The 17,189-nt window shown below is 36.5% G+C and overlaps 1 non-coding gene across 1 annotated transcript; it reads left to right on the top strand.

Moving 5' to 3' along the window:
- Positions 1–10,461: 10,461 nt before the first annotated feature.
- TRNAT-UGU (transfer RNA threonine (anticodon UGU)) lies at positions 10,462–10,534 on the top strand. Its single transcript has one exon. It is a non-coding gene; the product is annotated as a tRNA-Thr (tRNA).
- Positions 10,535–17,189: the final 6,655 nt, after the last annotated feature.

Genomic DNA, 17,189 nt, shown 5'->3' on the forward strand with positions numbered 1-17,189 from the left:
TGACCCTTACTGTTCTAATTTGTAAAATTACCAAAATATCCTTGTTTGTTTTAAGTAAAATTATCCACCAATCTCTTCTCTCAACCCTTACAAATTTTTTATTTATTTTGAATCTAATATGGATTAATTTATTACTTAACAAACGAATCCACACACAAAAATCTGTAGATTAAATCCTCCAATAAGTAAATTAGGGTGAAAAAAAGATTTGCATTATTCAACAATAAATGCATAAGATTTATCCGGATTTAATTAAAAAAATTAAGATTTCATAAATGTCGTGCCAAAATTGCATTAAATGCCCAAGATTTAATTGACAATAAGGGCTAAGAGGGGGAGATAATGAAAAAAAAACTGAAAATTGAGGATCCCGGACCGGGTACTCCAATCCCGGTCCGAGATCCTCAATTTCCAATCCCGGTCCGGGATCCTCCAATTTCAGTTTTTTTTTTCATTCTCTCTCGTCTTAGCCCTATTGTTATTAATTAAATCTCGAACATTTAATGCAATATTGGCGTGAAATTTTTGTAATCTTGACTTTTTTGTAATTAAATTTGCAGAAATCTTATGTAATTATGTACTTTTTTTATTTTTTCCATATTAAACTTTTAATTTACTATTTGAGTTAGATAATTTTTAGGGTTGTAGTTAATTATTGTGAGAGGTTTGTGGAGGGAATAAAGATTGGAAAGAGATTTGTGGGGGGAGAAATGTTGATTTTGAAACATTAGGGTACCACGGTAATTTCACATTTAAAAATTATGAAATTATTAATAAATAAGGAAGAGTGTGGTCATAGATTAATTTTTTTCATAACGGGGTTATAAATCCAAAGTGAATTATGGGAGGGGTCAAAATTTCAAATATTCTAGTTGGCAATAATTATTTGTTTTTTAGATTTCCAACAAATAGCACTACCTCCCAAGGTAAATATATACCTAGTAGTAGATAGAGAATCACTTGACAAAGTATTACAGTCAGCATCAGAAAATCCTTCAACAACAGCAAGATATTTTTTATACAATAAGCCATAGTCTTTTGTGCCCAATAAATATTTCATAACACGTTTGATGACATGCCAATGCTCTTTACCTGACTTACTTGTAAATGTACTAAGAACTCTTACTACGTATGCAATGTCAGGCCTCGTACAATCAGTTGCATACCGTAGGCTTCCAATCACACTTGCATACGCCTTTTGATTTATTACATCACTTTCACTTTCAATGGGAAACGAGTGGACACTTGAATCAAAAGGAGTGGACACATGTTTACAATCAAAATAATTATACTTTCTAAGTATTTTCTCAATATTATGTGATTGGTCAAGAAAAAACCCATTAGAGGTTTTAGTTATTTTCATACCCAAAATGAAATTAGCCTCACCAAGATCTTTCATGTCAAAATGACTCCTCAATAAAGTTTTTGATTCATTTATGACAATAATATTTGAGCTAAAAATTAGTAGATCATCAACATAGAGGCTAATAATAACATGTGAATGCATTTATCACATACATTTGGTTTATAACAATTATTTAGCATGCATGAATCAAATTTCTCAAGCCACTGTTTTGGGGCTTGTTTTAAGCCATATAAGGATTTAGTAAGCTTACACACTTTATTCTCATTTCCAGGTTCTATAAAACCTTCAGATTGATCCATATAAATTTCTTCTTCTAGATCACCATTTAGAAAAGCTGTTTTCACATCCATTTGATGAATGCTCAAATTAAAAATTGTAGCAATTACTATTAGCAATCTAATGGATGTGATTCTAGTAACCAGGGAAAAGGTATCAAAAAAATCTATATCTTCTTTTTGTATAAGACCTTTTGTGACAAGTCTAACTTTATACTTGTCTCTACTACCATCCGGTTTCAGTTTTTCCTTAGGACCCATTTACACCCTATGGTTTTACAACCAGGTGGTAAATCAACTAATTTCCAAGTTTTATTAGAAATTAGTGACTACATCTCATCATTCACAGCCTCTTTCTAGAAAATTGCATCCGGAGATGATAAAGCTTATTGCAAATAAACTGGTGTTTCTTGCACATTATAAATATAAAAATCAGAACCAAAATCTTTTACAATTCTAGATCTTTTACGCCTTCTCAATTCAACTAGAGAATTGTTTTCGTTAATATCACTTGGAGTAGAAGATCCAAAATTAGTAGAAGTTTATCCATGATTTGGACCCCCACTATTTCTTGACTTGAAACGAAATTTTTCTTCATGAAAAATTGCATCACTTGATTCAAAAATTACATTATTTTCAATATCAAGAAATCTATAGGCTATGCTATTAACTGCATATCTAAGAAAAATAGAAGTTGTAGCTTTAGACCCCGATTTAGGTCTTTTTGGATATGTTACAAAAGCTAAGCATCCCCAAACCCTTAAATATCCTAAATTTGGCTTATACCCTTTCCACGTTTGAAAAGGTGTAATCTTTGTCTTTTTATGTGGTACTCTATTTAACACATGACAAGCAGTTAAAACCGCTTCACCCCAAAGATTGAAAGATGCACCTGATTCTAATAGCATAACATTAGTTAAACCAATTAAGGTTCTATTTTTCCTCTCAGCTACCCCATTTGAAGCAGGTGAATATGGTGGAGTAGTCTCATGAATTATTCCCAATGATTCAACATATGAATTTAATTCAAATGATTCATATTCTCGACCTCTATCACTTCTAACTCTTTTAATTTTTCTACCAAATTGATTTTCAACTTTGAGGAGGAATTTTTTGAAATTCTCAAAAGCATCACTTTTATTTTTCATTAAATAAACATAAGTATATTTAGAAAAGTCATCAATAAAAGTGATAAAATATCTATTTCTTCCTCTAGTTAAAATCCCTTCAAATTCACATAAATCTGTATGAATTAAATCTAATAATTCGGTATTTCTCTCAACATTTTTATGAGGCCCTTTTGTAATTTTAGCTTTACTGCATGTCTCACATTTCTCAAAATCATTTTTTAAACTAGGAATTAATCTCAGACTACTCATAATTCCCACATATTTGTTATTTATATGATATAAACGAGCATGCCAAAAATTTAAAGAAGATAGCATATAAATTGAAGTAGATGCTTTATTAATATTGTCAATGTTCAATTTGAACATCCCATCACAAGCATAACCTTTTCCAACAAAAACTCCTTTTTTAGTTATCACGTATTGATCAGATTCCATAGTCTGTTTAAAGCCAGCCTTATTAAGAAGATAGCTCGACATCAAATTCTTCCTCATGGAGGGTGTTGGGACTTTCTGTACCTTTAAAAAGATTAGAGACTCGTGCAAGCGCACACGATCACTAGTAATACTCGGAAGTAATCCAAGGTCGAATCCTTAGGGACTTGTTGTTTTTCAAAACAATTTTTAAGAAGTGAAAGGTTCAAATATGTAATTGTGATTTAAGAAGAAAAATGTGATGAAATGTTGTTGTTTGGGGTTTTAACTAACAAGCAATTTAATAAAACTCAACCTCCTTGTCTTTTACCTTGGTTTTGATGCAAAACGTGGAAAACACACTATGTTGGGAAAATGCACCAGGGGCAATTCCTGACCTTCCTTGGTATTTAAGTTCTACTCTTTCACTACCGCTTTTGGTTGCTGCAGAGGCTACGGTAACCTACAATCATATTCCTATGTGTGATTACAATCCTAGAGAATATCGACCAACTCATTTGCATTATGGGTCAGAGTGCCTATGCCTAGGACCATGTTTTATGCGCTTATTCCTAAGTCATATCACATATTGGTTTCCTATTATTTTACCTAACTCACCTTTCCCAAGGTTGGGCTTTAGTGTACAAATCAAGTTACCACTGGCCAAATGGAAAAAAGACGTAAAGAGAAGTTTTTAGAAACCAACTCAAAAAAGTGTCAGACGTAATCTGTCCAAAATCCCGAGCGTGTTGAAAATCAAATCATTTGACTAAGGCATTCCACAAGGAGGTTGATAACTAATTTAGAACATAATTAAATGAAAGTAAATGCACAAAAACGTAAAGAAAGTATTTTTCATTGAATTTAAATGAATAAATAAGCCGTACAAGGAGTTCTAGCTTGACCATCTTCTCTCTCGAGCGTGAGGGGAGTTGAAACTCGCTAAAGAACTTTAAAATAACAGAATGAACAAAGAGCGGAAGTAAGAACTCCAATTAAAGGCACTACAAAAGGTAAAAGAGTGAAAAACGAAGAAATGAACAACTAAAACATGAACATAAACCCTAAAAACGTATTCTACAACTAGAGAGCATCTAAAAGAAGATGAAATCAAGCTTGGAAGGGATGATTTGCCGAGGGATGGATGACTTCCTTTTATAGCACCATAGCTAGGTTGGTTGAAACTCCCTTCCATTTTAGGTGGAAAAGGGTTGAGATTCACCTAATCACCTCACTTGGACTTGGACTCACGGTTTTGAACATGTGGGAAATGTCTTCCTTGCCCTTCATTAATCAAAACGTGCGTTTTGACAAATTGCCCTCCAAAAATGCGTCGGGCGCAATTCTGCAAAAGCAAAATTATGTTATTTTCTTCCAACTTTGACCGCATTTATCTCATATTTTTCCTGAAGTACCATAGTTTGACTTTTATGCAGAAATAATCTATGTATGTTCTACTTTAGGAATATATGGTCTTTTTTGGCAAATAATAATGGGAAATGGGTAAAAAACGTGGTCAAACAGGGCAACCGACACATGTTTCTATAGTAAAAAATCAACCCTAACACACCCCCAAACTTAACCATTTGCTTGTCCTCAAGCAAAAACAACGACAACAAATCTAAAACAATCAACATGTTAGAAATATGAATGATTAACAATTTGAATGTTCTAAGTTAATGAACCATATAAGTCTCAGGAAAGGCTCCACAAGCTAAACGTCCTAACTTTAATCTCAAGCAAACAAACCATAAACCATCATTTGTTTTGAAAAAAAATGGTTCTAAATCCTCTTGTTTCTAAAACACAAAACTCTTTTACAAAACCATGGAATATGCACAATTCCGTTTTGATTCAAAAATTTTAACATCAAGTGGACCGGCTACTAGCCCCTGAGGTTTTCAACACACTAACATCGGTTTCAAACCACAACCACTCATAGAAACTTGTTAGGTAGCAACCTGGCATAAAATGATGTCGACAATGGTTTTCACGAAGTCACCTTAATATGTAGGCTACCACCCTCCAAGATACTAACGCCACCCATTTAAAGAAAATGAATGTCTATAGTGGGACTCGTGAAAAAGTAAGTGCGCTTTATTTCCTCTCATTTGTCTTACAACTCTTTTCTTACTATCACTTTTATTTTTCTTTCCCCCACTCTTATTTTCACTCACGACACTTTTCTGACTTGCTTTTCTTCTTTTGGACTCTTTTTCATACTCTTTCTTTCGAAATTTTTTTTTCTTGCATATCACTCTTTTATTGCTTGCATTTTCTTTCTTGACTCTTTTTCCAAAACATAAAATGCATGTTCTTTCTTAAAACAAAAAGACACATACCGTCCCCCCCAAACTTAAGGGAAGCAGTGTCCTCACTGGAGAAAAAAATTTTGAGAGATGCAAAATTTTCGCACAAAAAGGACAAGGACTTCCAAAGCAATGAAAAAGTTAAGGTTTCAAAACAAAAAGAAGCAGAACACAGTTTTATAACCAAAACAAAAAGAATGGAAAATGACTTATGGCTTGATCGTAAAACTAGGAAATCTAACCTATTCATGCCCTTAGGAATCCTCATCGACATGATACAAAAACAAAGAACAAAGGAAAGCATTTCATTAAAAAGATGGACATGTTGATAGCTTAGAAAAGATGCATTGAAGAAGCTAAAGACAAGCTAGTAGCTAGAATAAGGAAACATGGAAGCTTGAACTTTAAACGTATGCAAAAACATGACGTACATACCTTCCTAACAGCACAACATCCCAACAACTAACCTAAAACTAAAACTAAGCTAAAATAACCTATCATGCAAACTAAAAGAACAAAACAACAACCTACACAACCTAATATGCAAACTAATCTAAACAACCTAACATACAAAATCAAGATCCATATATCAAAACAAAAAGAGGAAGATACTCTCCTATTCATCATAAAAAGATTCATCGTCAGTGGAATCGGTAGGAAACCGAGAAGAAGATGGTAAGTCGGCAGCAAGCTCATCGGGGAATGAAGGTGCTTCATCATCGTATATCTTCTTGAGGAAAGCACATGTGGCACGTTGAGTAACTAAAAGAAGCTCGTATTTGTACCTAAGCTCATCATACTGCTCCCTAGTCACCATCCCTCGGGTCTCGGGATCCGTGGCGATAATGAGAGAATCTTCCTCTCGAACAATGGAATACCTCCGAACTCTTCTTAGGGTCTCGAGAAGAGAGGAGCCGAGGTGGTCCCCCCCGGACCGCCCGGATCCCACGAGTGAATAGAAAGTTGGATCTACATTGGATCTCACCTGAATCGCCCCATCTATCCTCCTGAGGAGAAGTTTGGTTTCAAACCCCGGTTCGAACAGGAGAAGTACGCCTCAATAGGATTCGAACCCAGATGAAGTTCTGACCATCTGTCAGAGACCCCTAAATGACCGCTCAGTGATAAAAGAGGTAGGGGTGCAGAGACAGCCAGGAGGTTTGCCTAGAAGCAGCCACTCTTGAAAGAGTGCGTAATAGCTGGATGAACGGCGTCTATGGCATCACAACATTGGCATCATGGGCCTCCACTCCCGCCTGCAAGCATAACTCAGTTATTAGTCCAGGAAAAACAAGAAAACCTACCATTTTCTCGGAGCAACTCCGTATCTCGTTCCTTATGAGCTCCCCAAAGTTGAACTCAATGTCCTTCATGAGAATGTACACCATCATCGCCCTATTGTGCTTAATGGAGGAATCGTGAAAAGTAGGTATTAACCGATTCTTCACCACATACATCCAAACTGTCGCTTTCTCATTAATGTCAAGGGGCTTTAAGGAAAGCTTCGTTGTGTTTGAGACGGTCCATGTATTGTGTGGTCTATAAATAAGCCTACGTGCCTTCTCCACTTGCTCGCCCGATAGATGCACCAAAATCTCATTACCTATGGCATTAAAAACATCCAATAAACCATAGTAAGTATTAATAATGGAAAGTGAGGATATTACCACTTTACCCCGTACTCTCACACATCCCCTCGGTTTGGGTTGATGGTAGTGTAAAACTCGTTCACCAAGGCCTCGGATACACGCGTAGTTGGGGCAAACAACGACTCCCAACCATTCTCCACAAGCCTCCTCTTAACATATTATGGCACCGGCTTTTGTGCTTCATCAAAGCCCCTTTTAAGGAGGATATCACGTGCTGTGAAGTTGGGCCTCCTTACCTCCAATCTCACCCTTTTTACTCTTGATGGTGTTTGTTCGGTAGAATCGGGCTCCTTTTCATTGGCCTCCTCAAATGGCTCTTCTGCCCCTCTTTGCACCCTAGCCTTTTTGGTTTTTTTTAGATGGACCAGCCTCGGCTTCTTTTTGGGCAGCCAAACGTGCTACAACGGCTCGGATCCTAGGCCTAGAAATTGCGCCAGGCGCAATTTCTGCCACTTTTTTTCTTCTTTTGTGTTTTCTTCACCACTTCGGTCAAGCTCACCTCCTCATCTGAAGTCTCTGCAGTAGTAACAAAGTTTGGGTCAGAAACATGCAAACTTAACAAAGAAGGGTTCTTACCTTGTGAAAAAGAGGAAGATGATTCATCCATGGCCTCACTAGGGACGTCCACAGGACCAGATGTTCCTTCTTGCTCTTGTGCTGGGGGCTCCTCATCAACTTGCTGAGATTCGTGCACCGGAGTTCGTACTCTCACCTCATATTGAGAGATATTGTCATTTTCTTCTTCGTCTTCAAACTCATCTCCATGCACTTCTTGGGGTAATTTTCCAAGATCTTCAATTGTCCTTGTGCAGCCCCACTGTTTCCATCATCGTCCAATGGATCTTCTCCTCTTGCTTCATTCAACGCCACCAAAATTTCGACAATTTTCGACGTTGTCCTTTCCTGTTCTAAATCATAAAAAACTAGGGGCTTTTTTTGTCAAGATAGGATCTGAAAAATATGGAGACACAATACCTTGTAGAGTGGCCGGTGGAGTCTCATCCATAATTGCGCCAGACGTAATTTGGCATTGAATTTCGACCGTGGCTGAATCTGAATGCTCCAAGAACTCTGTGTCGTGTTCTGAGTCTCTACTTGACCTTCAACATGCACAGCAACAGTAGTGGAAAGAGGGGGAGGGATAGACAGTTATAAAGACTCGAAAACGAAGTTATCTTGAGAAAGATTCATCCTACGACGTATATTCATGCTATTCAACTCAAGTTGAATCTCCTCACTCACTTTCTTTGAGTTTTCCATGAACTCTTGCCATTTTATATTTAATTCCTCAATCTTTGCATAAACCCTCTCATTCTCTTTATCCCTAATTTCGTTATTTTTACTGAACATCTCTGCTCTTTCTTGAAGTCTAGCTATTTTTTCATCTAAAGCAGCACCTTTTTCCTCTAAAGATTGATTTTTCAAAGATAGACTTTACTAACACCTCCTAATTTCTTCTCACTAGAACCTTCTTTATTAACCCTAGCATCATGAGATTCCATATTGATTTTTTCTAAATTTGTACTACCTATGGATAAATTTCTCCTAGGGTTCATTCTTATAGCTTCCTCATATTTTCTTCTTTGTTCCCTATGATAAAAAACTAATTTTTCATGAGAAATCCTAGGAGGTTCAAGAGGAATCATACCCGGTTTAGTTAGTGGAGGCAACAACACTCACTTCTTTTCCTTCTCTTTGTCGAGCGGCTTGGAGGAAGATGAATCTTCCATGGTTCTTGAGTTTGCTTCACGATGGACAACAAAAAATCCCTCCAATAAAAGCTAAAGGTGCCGAAAAAGGGAGAGATGAGAGAGACTTTGAGATTCTTTGAGATTTCTTGAGAGAAGATTTGAAAACAAGTGAGAAAATTTTGGTAAAAATCTTGAATGGGGTGTTTTCAAATCCTAGGGCTTTTTGTGTTATGTTTCAAAACATATTAACAACAAAATTGGGTTTAAAATTGGGCCTCCTTTTGATTGAAAAACAACCCAAAGCCCATTTAAACATAACCCACATAAAGCCCACGAAAGCCCTACCCATAACTAAAAAAATCGAATTCTTTTCCTTAAATTGCGCCTGGCGCAATCTTGACGAGGTTCGGATCTTGATCTTGAAAAATTCAAATGCAAAAAAAAAAAAAAAAATTAGATTTGGAATCTACACAAAAAAATCTTAAAGAAAATGTAAAAATTTCGCAAAAAGAAGACAAAAAATATTTTACATAAAACGCCCCCCAAACTGTCCGAGGGACTGTTTCCATTGTTTTCTCATGGGTCTTTCAGTATTACAGAGGTTTTACCTCTGTCAATATACTCGCCATAATATTTCTTGACCCGATGCCCATTTACGTTAAAGATATTACCTTTGTAACCCTTTAAATCCACCACTCCATGTAAATAAACATGTTCAACTACGAATGGGCCCGACCATCTAGACTTAAGCTTACTTGGGAATAACTTTAATCTAGAGTTAAAAAGCAAAATTAAGTTTCCAGGTTCTAAATTTTTGTCAATTATCTTTTTATCATGCCACTTCTTAGTTTGTTCTTTGTACATCTTGGCATTCTCATAAGAAAACTTACGAAATTCATCCAACTCATGTAACTGGAGCAATCTCGCTTCACCTGCAGTCACATAATTGTCTATCGATTTTGTGTTATGACTAGGGTTTGGTTTCCATTTCTGAACCATTCAGCTCTCCCTCGCGAGTGCGTTCACCTGCACAATTCTCAAATTTCTTGTTCTTTATCCTCGGTACGATAACTCTCTTTTTAAGAGTTTTCCTCATATTTCTCCTTACTCCGTATTTATTTTCTTTTTGTTTTTAGTGAAACTCTCACTAGATTATTCAGGGGTGTTGTCTGGATTCCAATTGGAAGAGAGAACTCAAGATTCATGAGGAACTAAAATGGGTACAATTTCTATATCTATTTTTGAAGCCCTACACCTCTATTCTTGCCAATTCCACTTTTCACACATGTTAGCATCTAAAGTTCTATGTCCTGTTGGAGTTTCCTCCAAAACTAAGAGTAAGAAAGTGATGACAGAGGTGTGATGAGGCTAGATGAAGCTTGCTATCATTGACCTGAATAGTTGGCGAGCAAAAACAAGAAAAAGAGTGAGACGAGGAAAGTGAGAAACACGACTTCTATTGTTAGGGAAGAAGATGTTGGTGATAAAGATGATTTCACTATAAGGCCTCTACTTTACCTTTATATTCAATATTTATTTGAAATTAGATTCTATATTCATAGAAATTAGGAATAGTTAAGATCCCAGTAATTTAGTAAATTACTATGCATGTAACATTTCTGTTATGTGAGCCCGCTTAGCTCAGAGGTTAGAGCATCGCATTTGTAATGCGATGGTCATCGGTTCGATTCCGATAGCCGGCTTTTCTCTATTGATTTTTCACATTATCAATTATGTGAAAAATAAAATAAATAGAGAAACGACTTCTTCCCCTTTTTTCAAAGGTCACCGATCTATCATGTCGTAGGAACTTCCTATTATGAATAAAAATGGGAAGGGTTCTATTTCTGTAGAACAAATCAAGAAAGGAACTCTTACTTTTTTATATCATTTACATATACAATAGGATCCGGATATTGATCTAATTCATCTAATTATTCTTTGTTTTGGAGTACAATACTTGGAACATATTAAGAAGGATAAGGTCTCTTTCTTGCCTTTCCAAATCTCAAATTTATTGGAAGTTTTAGTATGATTTTTTGTTTCAGCTTTTAGATGAAAGAGTGTTTTCTCTTTCATTTATTTCATGATTTGATTACTTGCCTCATAGAGTTGAAAGTATTTATGTAACGCCCCAGGAATTTCACCATTTCCAAACAGGGACAGTTACTAAGACTACCTAAAGTTTTCATATAAACAAGAGAATTGTCTTCACAACAATACTAAGCAATAAAGCTACCATGCTTCTCCTGCACTACTCTGATTTTCAACACTTACGATAGCTTGAACAATTACAACAACACCACTAAAGATTTAAGAGAAACTCACATCCTATACCGATAAACCATTAAATACCGACTTCACATCAACCAAACCCTTCAAGGAAACCTCTACTAACTATAAACCATCCACTAAATGAATATTAACATCTCGAATGACAATGAAGCAAAAACTTATTCAAGTACGATCAACTTAAACAAATGTATTCATAAATATCCTAAGTAGGATACAATCCCGTAGTTCAAGAAGCTAACACAATTAATGCTCTAAAAGGAATAATGAATCGGCAACCTTACAACATCCTTTAGACCATAAAACTAAACATGACCAACCGCTAACAACTCAACTACACGATTAAATAGCCACAACTATCCTAACTAAAAGAACTTAATTGCAGGCAGCATAGCTAATGGTCTTTCCGATCAAGCCTCCTCCTCGCCATCACCATTCCAAGAGCTAGCTCGATACCTACAAACTGGAGGGGAAAAAGAGGGATGAGTACAATCACAGTACTCAATAAGCAGCCCTTATCTGAAGGGTCACGCACAAACAGCATACTTATCAAGGAACAACGTGTCATGCTTATTAAAGAATCAACACACACACATCATGCTCAACCAAATCATGAAACATTCACAGTCATACTTTTCATCACATTATGCATTCAAACATAGACACATTTTATAAAATTTGGTGACAACCACAACTAGGAACACATTAACTACCAACCCCTAGTCTCCCTAACATCTCAAGTACCTCTACGCTTATATCAGCTATCCTAGCCTTCCACAGTTAACTCCTTCGAGTAGAGTCGACCCCTGACCATTTTCACCCAGAGCCCCGACACTACTGCATCGGCCCTCGACCATTTATACCCGAGGCCTCGATGACTTCACCATCTATTGGCCCTTGACCATTTATACCCAAGGCCGCAATAGTGTTCCTTTCAAAAGACTCCTCGCATCGACCCTCGACCATTTATACCCAAGGCCTTGACACTCATCTTTATCCAATATTGGTGTATCGACCCTCGACCGTTTTTACCCGAGGCCTCGATACCCAATTAGTGACGTATCAGCCCCCGACCATTTATACCCGAGGCCCTGACACTCACCCATTCACTTTCTCCAAGAATCCAACTCTCACCAGAGTCTTACTATATACTTTCTTAAGCCACTACCCCTGCATCTTCCAACTCACAAATACAATTCAGCATGCTTCCACAACATAGACAACTTTCTAATAATGAGATAACAACCCAATCATGCTTAATATCCCACATCATTATTTAACAAGCATTACTAAGTATAATAACTCACAAAACCCGCCGAACAATTCATGCATATCCAGGCAACAAACATTACCACAACAATACTCAACAGTTTAGCAAAGCAGAAATCTCACCATTTTCATCGACAAACATCCAACACTACTCCAAGTATGTCGACTAACACAACGAGAATTAATTAACACAATGACGTAACAAAATCAGCATTAAACACCATAAAAATCAGCACATTAGAGACCATTTGGCATAAATTAACGCACGCACACTACCCTTGTCTACTTACTTTGTTATGTCTCAAGACTCTCACAAGAGTCCTACTTGCTACTACGCCATGCCTCATGCATCACCAATCTCATAGCAGTCCAATATGCGATACACCAAAATGATTATATATAAAAACCAATTAATTTAAAATAGTCCAGCATGATCCAACAGCTCCAACAGGCATCGTTCACAGAAAGGTACTACCAACAACTTAACCAAAATATAATTGATAAGTACCCAACATACATCAAACACAACCGATCTCTCATAAACATTCAATATGCTTTCGAAACAACAGATTATAGTATCGGTATACAAATTTCATCATGAAAACCAATTAAAACATAACAACAATTCAATCATAGTCATCCAAGATTACCTGGCTACAATTGATTCACACAACCACATAATTTTCCCAAGATATATCAACAGTTTTATCAACAATGACGTTTACTAAATGATAACAACGACAAGCAACATGCAAGTATCACACATGGGCACACGAGCAAACAACCATATCATATCAGCACACAACAACCAATCCCTCCAGTAAGAAACTACTTACAAACAAATGTCCTAAGGCTCTTAAGCTTGTCGAAGACTTTCTAAATCAAAAGAAGTACGATCTCGAGGTTAGTAACCGATCAGAAACACTTAAATATAATTGAAACCAAGTTTAGGTGAGTCGTTACCTACTAACTCACACTAAGACCACTTGGGTTGAGAGTGGGTCGATGTCGAATGAGCTCAGCACTTCAAAACTGAGTTCGAGAAGCCTCGGGCTTGTTGCTCCTACGCCGAAAAGGAATGGGTAAGGCTGATTTGAGTCCAAAAAGAAGTGGGTCAACACCGAAACAATGCCGAACGGGGTGGGTATCACAAATCGAGCTTCGAACACGAGTGGGTTGACGCCAGAACGTGTCAGAACGAAGAAAATGTCACAAAACATACCCCATGTCGTAGATCTAGACTATTCGGATGCTGAAATTGGTTGTCGTCGGAGAATGTAGAAGTTTTAATCGTCACGCCGTCGTTCAGCCGCTGGGTATCGTCGAAAAGGAAACCGACAGAGGATGTTTGCTTCAAAACTTATGCGCCAGTCGTCGGGCTTCCCGTTCGCTTAGAATCACCACGCTGTTGCACACAGATACGTCGAAGGAGGACTCGTGCGACCTGCTTTGTGTCGCTGAACATCGTCGTCACAGATCTCGGCTCGAGCTGTCGTCGTGCGTCGGGACAAGCGTGACGCCGTTGTTGTTGAAGACCACGGGAGGGGCTGCGCACCGATCGGAAACCATGGAGACACGCCGCTGCTATCTGGCCGTCACTGCTGCTGCCGACCGCCAATGTCTAAGGCGTTGCCGGAGGGAGCCGTGCCGGTGCTGCTTCGCCGGAGAAGAAAGTTCGAGGGGGGGGGGGGCTGACAGCTGCAACAAGAAAGGGGAAAAAGGGGAAGAAAGAGATGGCTAGGGTTTGACTTGTTTTCCTTTTGATTTCCTTTGCTTTTAAACTAAAAGCCCAATTCCCGAATTAATAGAAGGCCCATGGGTTTGAAGAAACTAAAATTCTACTTTCAAACAATATAAACTCAACGATCTTCAATTACAACAAAAGTAAAACAAATAAATCTAAGGCCCGAAGCGAAAATCCTAAAGAAAACAATCCAGTAATTAAAAATAAACTCACAACAACCCAAAATGAAATCCAAGAGGAAAAATTAAATTTCCAAAAGTTTAATTAAGTTTTAATTAAAATCTCTTTTCAAAATTTTAGGACTTAATTATCTAAATCAAACGAAAATAACTTGATTCGAAATTATCCAAAATTAAAACTCCAAAATAAGAAGTTACAATAATTTCACTTAACGAGGAAAAAAAAGAAGAAATCCAAAGGCAAAATTTTAAATCATAAAATAAACGAGTCAGAGAACGCGGGGCGTTACAATTTAATAAGCATGTCTAAATAATAAATAGTTTAATGAAGTTCAGATAAAATTGCTAAGACTCATTTTCTACTATTGAATTTGTTCTGAAAGGTTGATTTTTCCAAATGCAAGTCCAACTTTCCTCTCCATTCTCTTTAGAGTGTAGTTTTTTTTTTCTTTAACGTGTACTGTTGATTGAGTTGTTTAGTGCCTAATATGTGTTTCTTTTGTTTGTTTACTCTTTCCGTGTGATTGATTGCTCTTGTTGTTGCGTTTGAAATTCATATTTGACTGTCTTTGTCAAGGTTTGTGGTTGATGATGATGTTATTGGATGATCTTCTTCGTGTTTTGATTTTCATGATGAGTGTGAATGTGAATTCTACCTATTTATTTCTTTATTCCTTTATTTTTTTTCAGTGTGGTTGATTGCTTTTGTTGCTGCATTAGAAGTAAAATATTAAACAGCACATTATTTGCTCGTGCCAAGAATCAGAGATTTAAGCTCTCCGCTTACTTGCTCGTTCTTGATTCGACAATCTTGCTCGGTGAAATTTGATTCAACAGGTTCGTTGAATACTAAATTCTCTCATCCTTGCGTACACAACTTAGTTTATTGTTAGTCTTATGCTTAAATTGATATGAGCAATAACGATCTGGAGTTTGGAAATATTTTTTGTACATTTGAATTTGGTTAATTGAGAAAATCGAGGTGCATTTTTAGTAGAAATTTACCTATTAGTTTTACATCCTACAGTTTTAATCTGTTTAGGCCATTTAGTTCACCATGTCTTTATAGTTCATTTCGGTTCTAGCAGACTTGGTAGTTTTCTTTGATCTGCTTGGGTCCTGTATTTAACGTTCTCCTACTATTGGAATTCTAAAAGAGGTGATAGAACTTTGAAATGCTCGTCTTTTTTTTCATATGATTTTCTCTTGTTTTTGCTTTCATGTTAAATACGACTTATGAGATGCTTCATGTCTTCGGGTTCTGCTTGGTACAGACTCTCATACCTGTACAGATGGTGCATTTGGTCGATTTGCTAGTGGAATTGGTAACAGTAATGCAGGATTTGTACTAGGCACTCGGAAATCATTGCTCAAGGTCTGTCTAATTTTTATAAATTATAATAAGTCGTGGACATTCTATCATAGGTTAGCGATCCAATGTTTTGTGTGATATTAATTTCTATTTACTTAATTTCTTTTTTAGTTTAAGATCTCTTTTTGTTTTCTAGGTAGTCTTTTACTTTAACAGAGAAGCGTGTCACATTATTATCATCACATGCTTGTTGTATAACATGGATAAAAGTTGGATGGAAATTGGAAATCGAACATTGCAAGAATATAGAAATGGAGTAAGAAGCTTTCTAGATTTTGCATTTATGCATACGACATCCAATCAGATTTCTTGTCCATGTAAGAGATGCAATAATGCAATACTTAAAACTCGAGATGATGTTGAAGCAGATTTGTTAATGTTTGGGATAGTTCCAAGTTACACTTGATGGACAATGCATGGTGAAGAAAGTTTATCATATGGATTAGGAGAAAATGATAATGACTCTGGTGAAGAAGATATTTTTGAAATATTAGAGGATCACTTTGGTGTTTTTAACACCAACAATTGGACCAAGAAAGGAGAATCAAGTAAACATGGTTATAATGAAGAACCAAATGAGGAAGTTTCCAAGTTTTATACATTGTTAAATGACGCAGAAAAGGAACTTTATCCTGGGTGTAAGAGATATTCTAAGTTGTCTTTCATTATGAAATTGTTTCACCTAAAGTGTCTTGGAAACTGGAGTAATAAATCATTTTCTTTATTACTCAATTTATTAAAAGATGTATTTCCAGAAGGCACTAATCTACCTAATAATTACTGTGAGACAAGAAATATCATTCGGGACCTAGGACTTAAGTACTCTAAGATAGATGCATGCTTGAATAATTGCGTGTTGTATTGGAAAGAAAATGCTAAGGCAGATAAATGTTTAGTTTGTGGAGAATCTAGATGGAAGCTAGAAAAAACCTCTAAAAAGAAGAAGGTTCAAAAGTTCTTATTAAAAAACAAGAAGAAGGTTCCACAGAAGGTTTTGAGATATTTTCCTCTAACTCCAAGATTAAAAAGATTATATATGTCAAGAAAGACAGTATCAAGTATGACATGGAATTTTAGTGGACGGGTAGATGATGGAGTTCTTAGGCATCCTGCTGATTCTATAGCCTGGAAAACACTTGATGAATCATATAGTTTGTTTGCTTCAGAGCCTCGGAATGTTCGACTTGGTTTGGCCAGTAATGGATTTAATCCATTTGGAAATATGAGTTTCTCTTATAGGGTATGGCCTGTCATTCTTATTCCGTATAATTTGCCACCATGGATGTGTATGAAAGAGCCTTATTTCATGCTATCATTACTCATTCCTGGACCTAAAGGTACTGGTAATGATATTGACACCTTTTTACAACCATTAGTCGATGAGTTAAAAGAGTTATGGGAGGCTCGGGTTAAAACTTACGATGCTTCACTAAAGCAAAATTTTACCATGCATGCTGCATTATTATGGACCATTAATGATTTTCCAGCATATGGAAACTTAT

Source organism: Momordica charantia (assembly GCF_013281855.1).
Source record: "Momordica charantia cultivar OHB3-1 chromosome 3 unlocalized genomic scaffold, Mcharantia_2.0 BLBB01000003.1, whole genome shotgun sequence".
Lineage (NCBI taxonomy): Eukaryota > Viridiplantae > Streptophyta > Magnoliopsida > Cucurbitales > Cucurbitaceae > Momordica > Momordica charantia.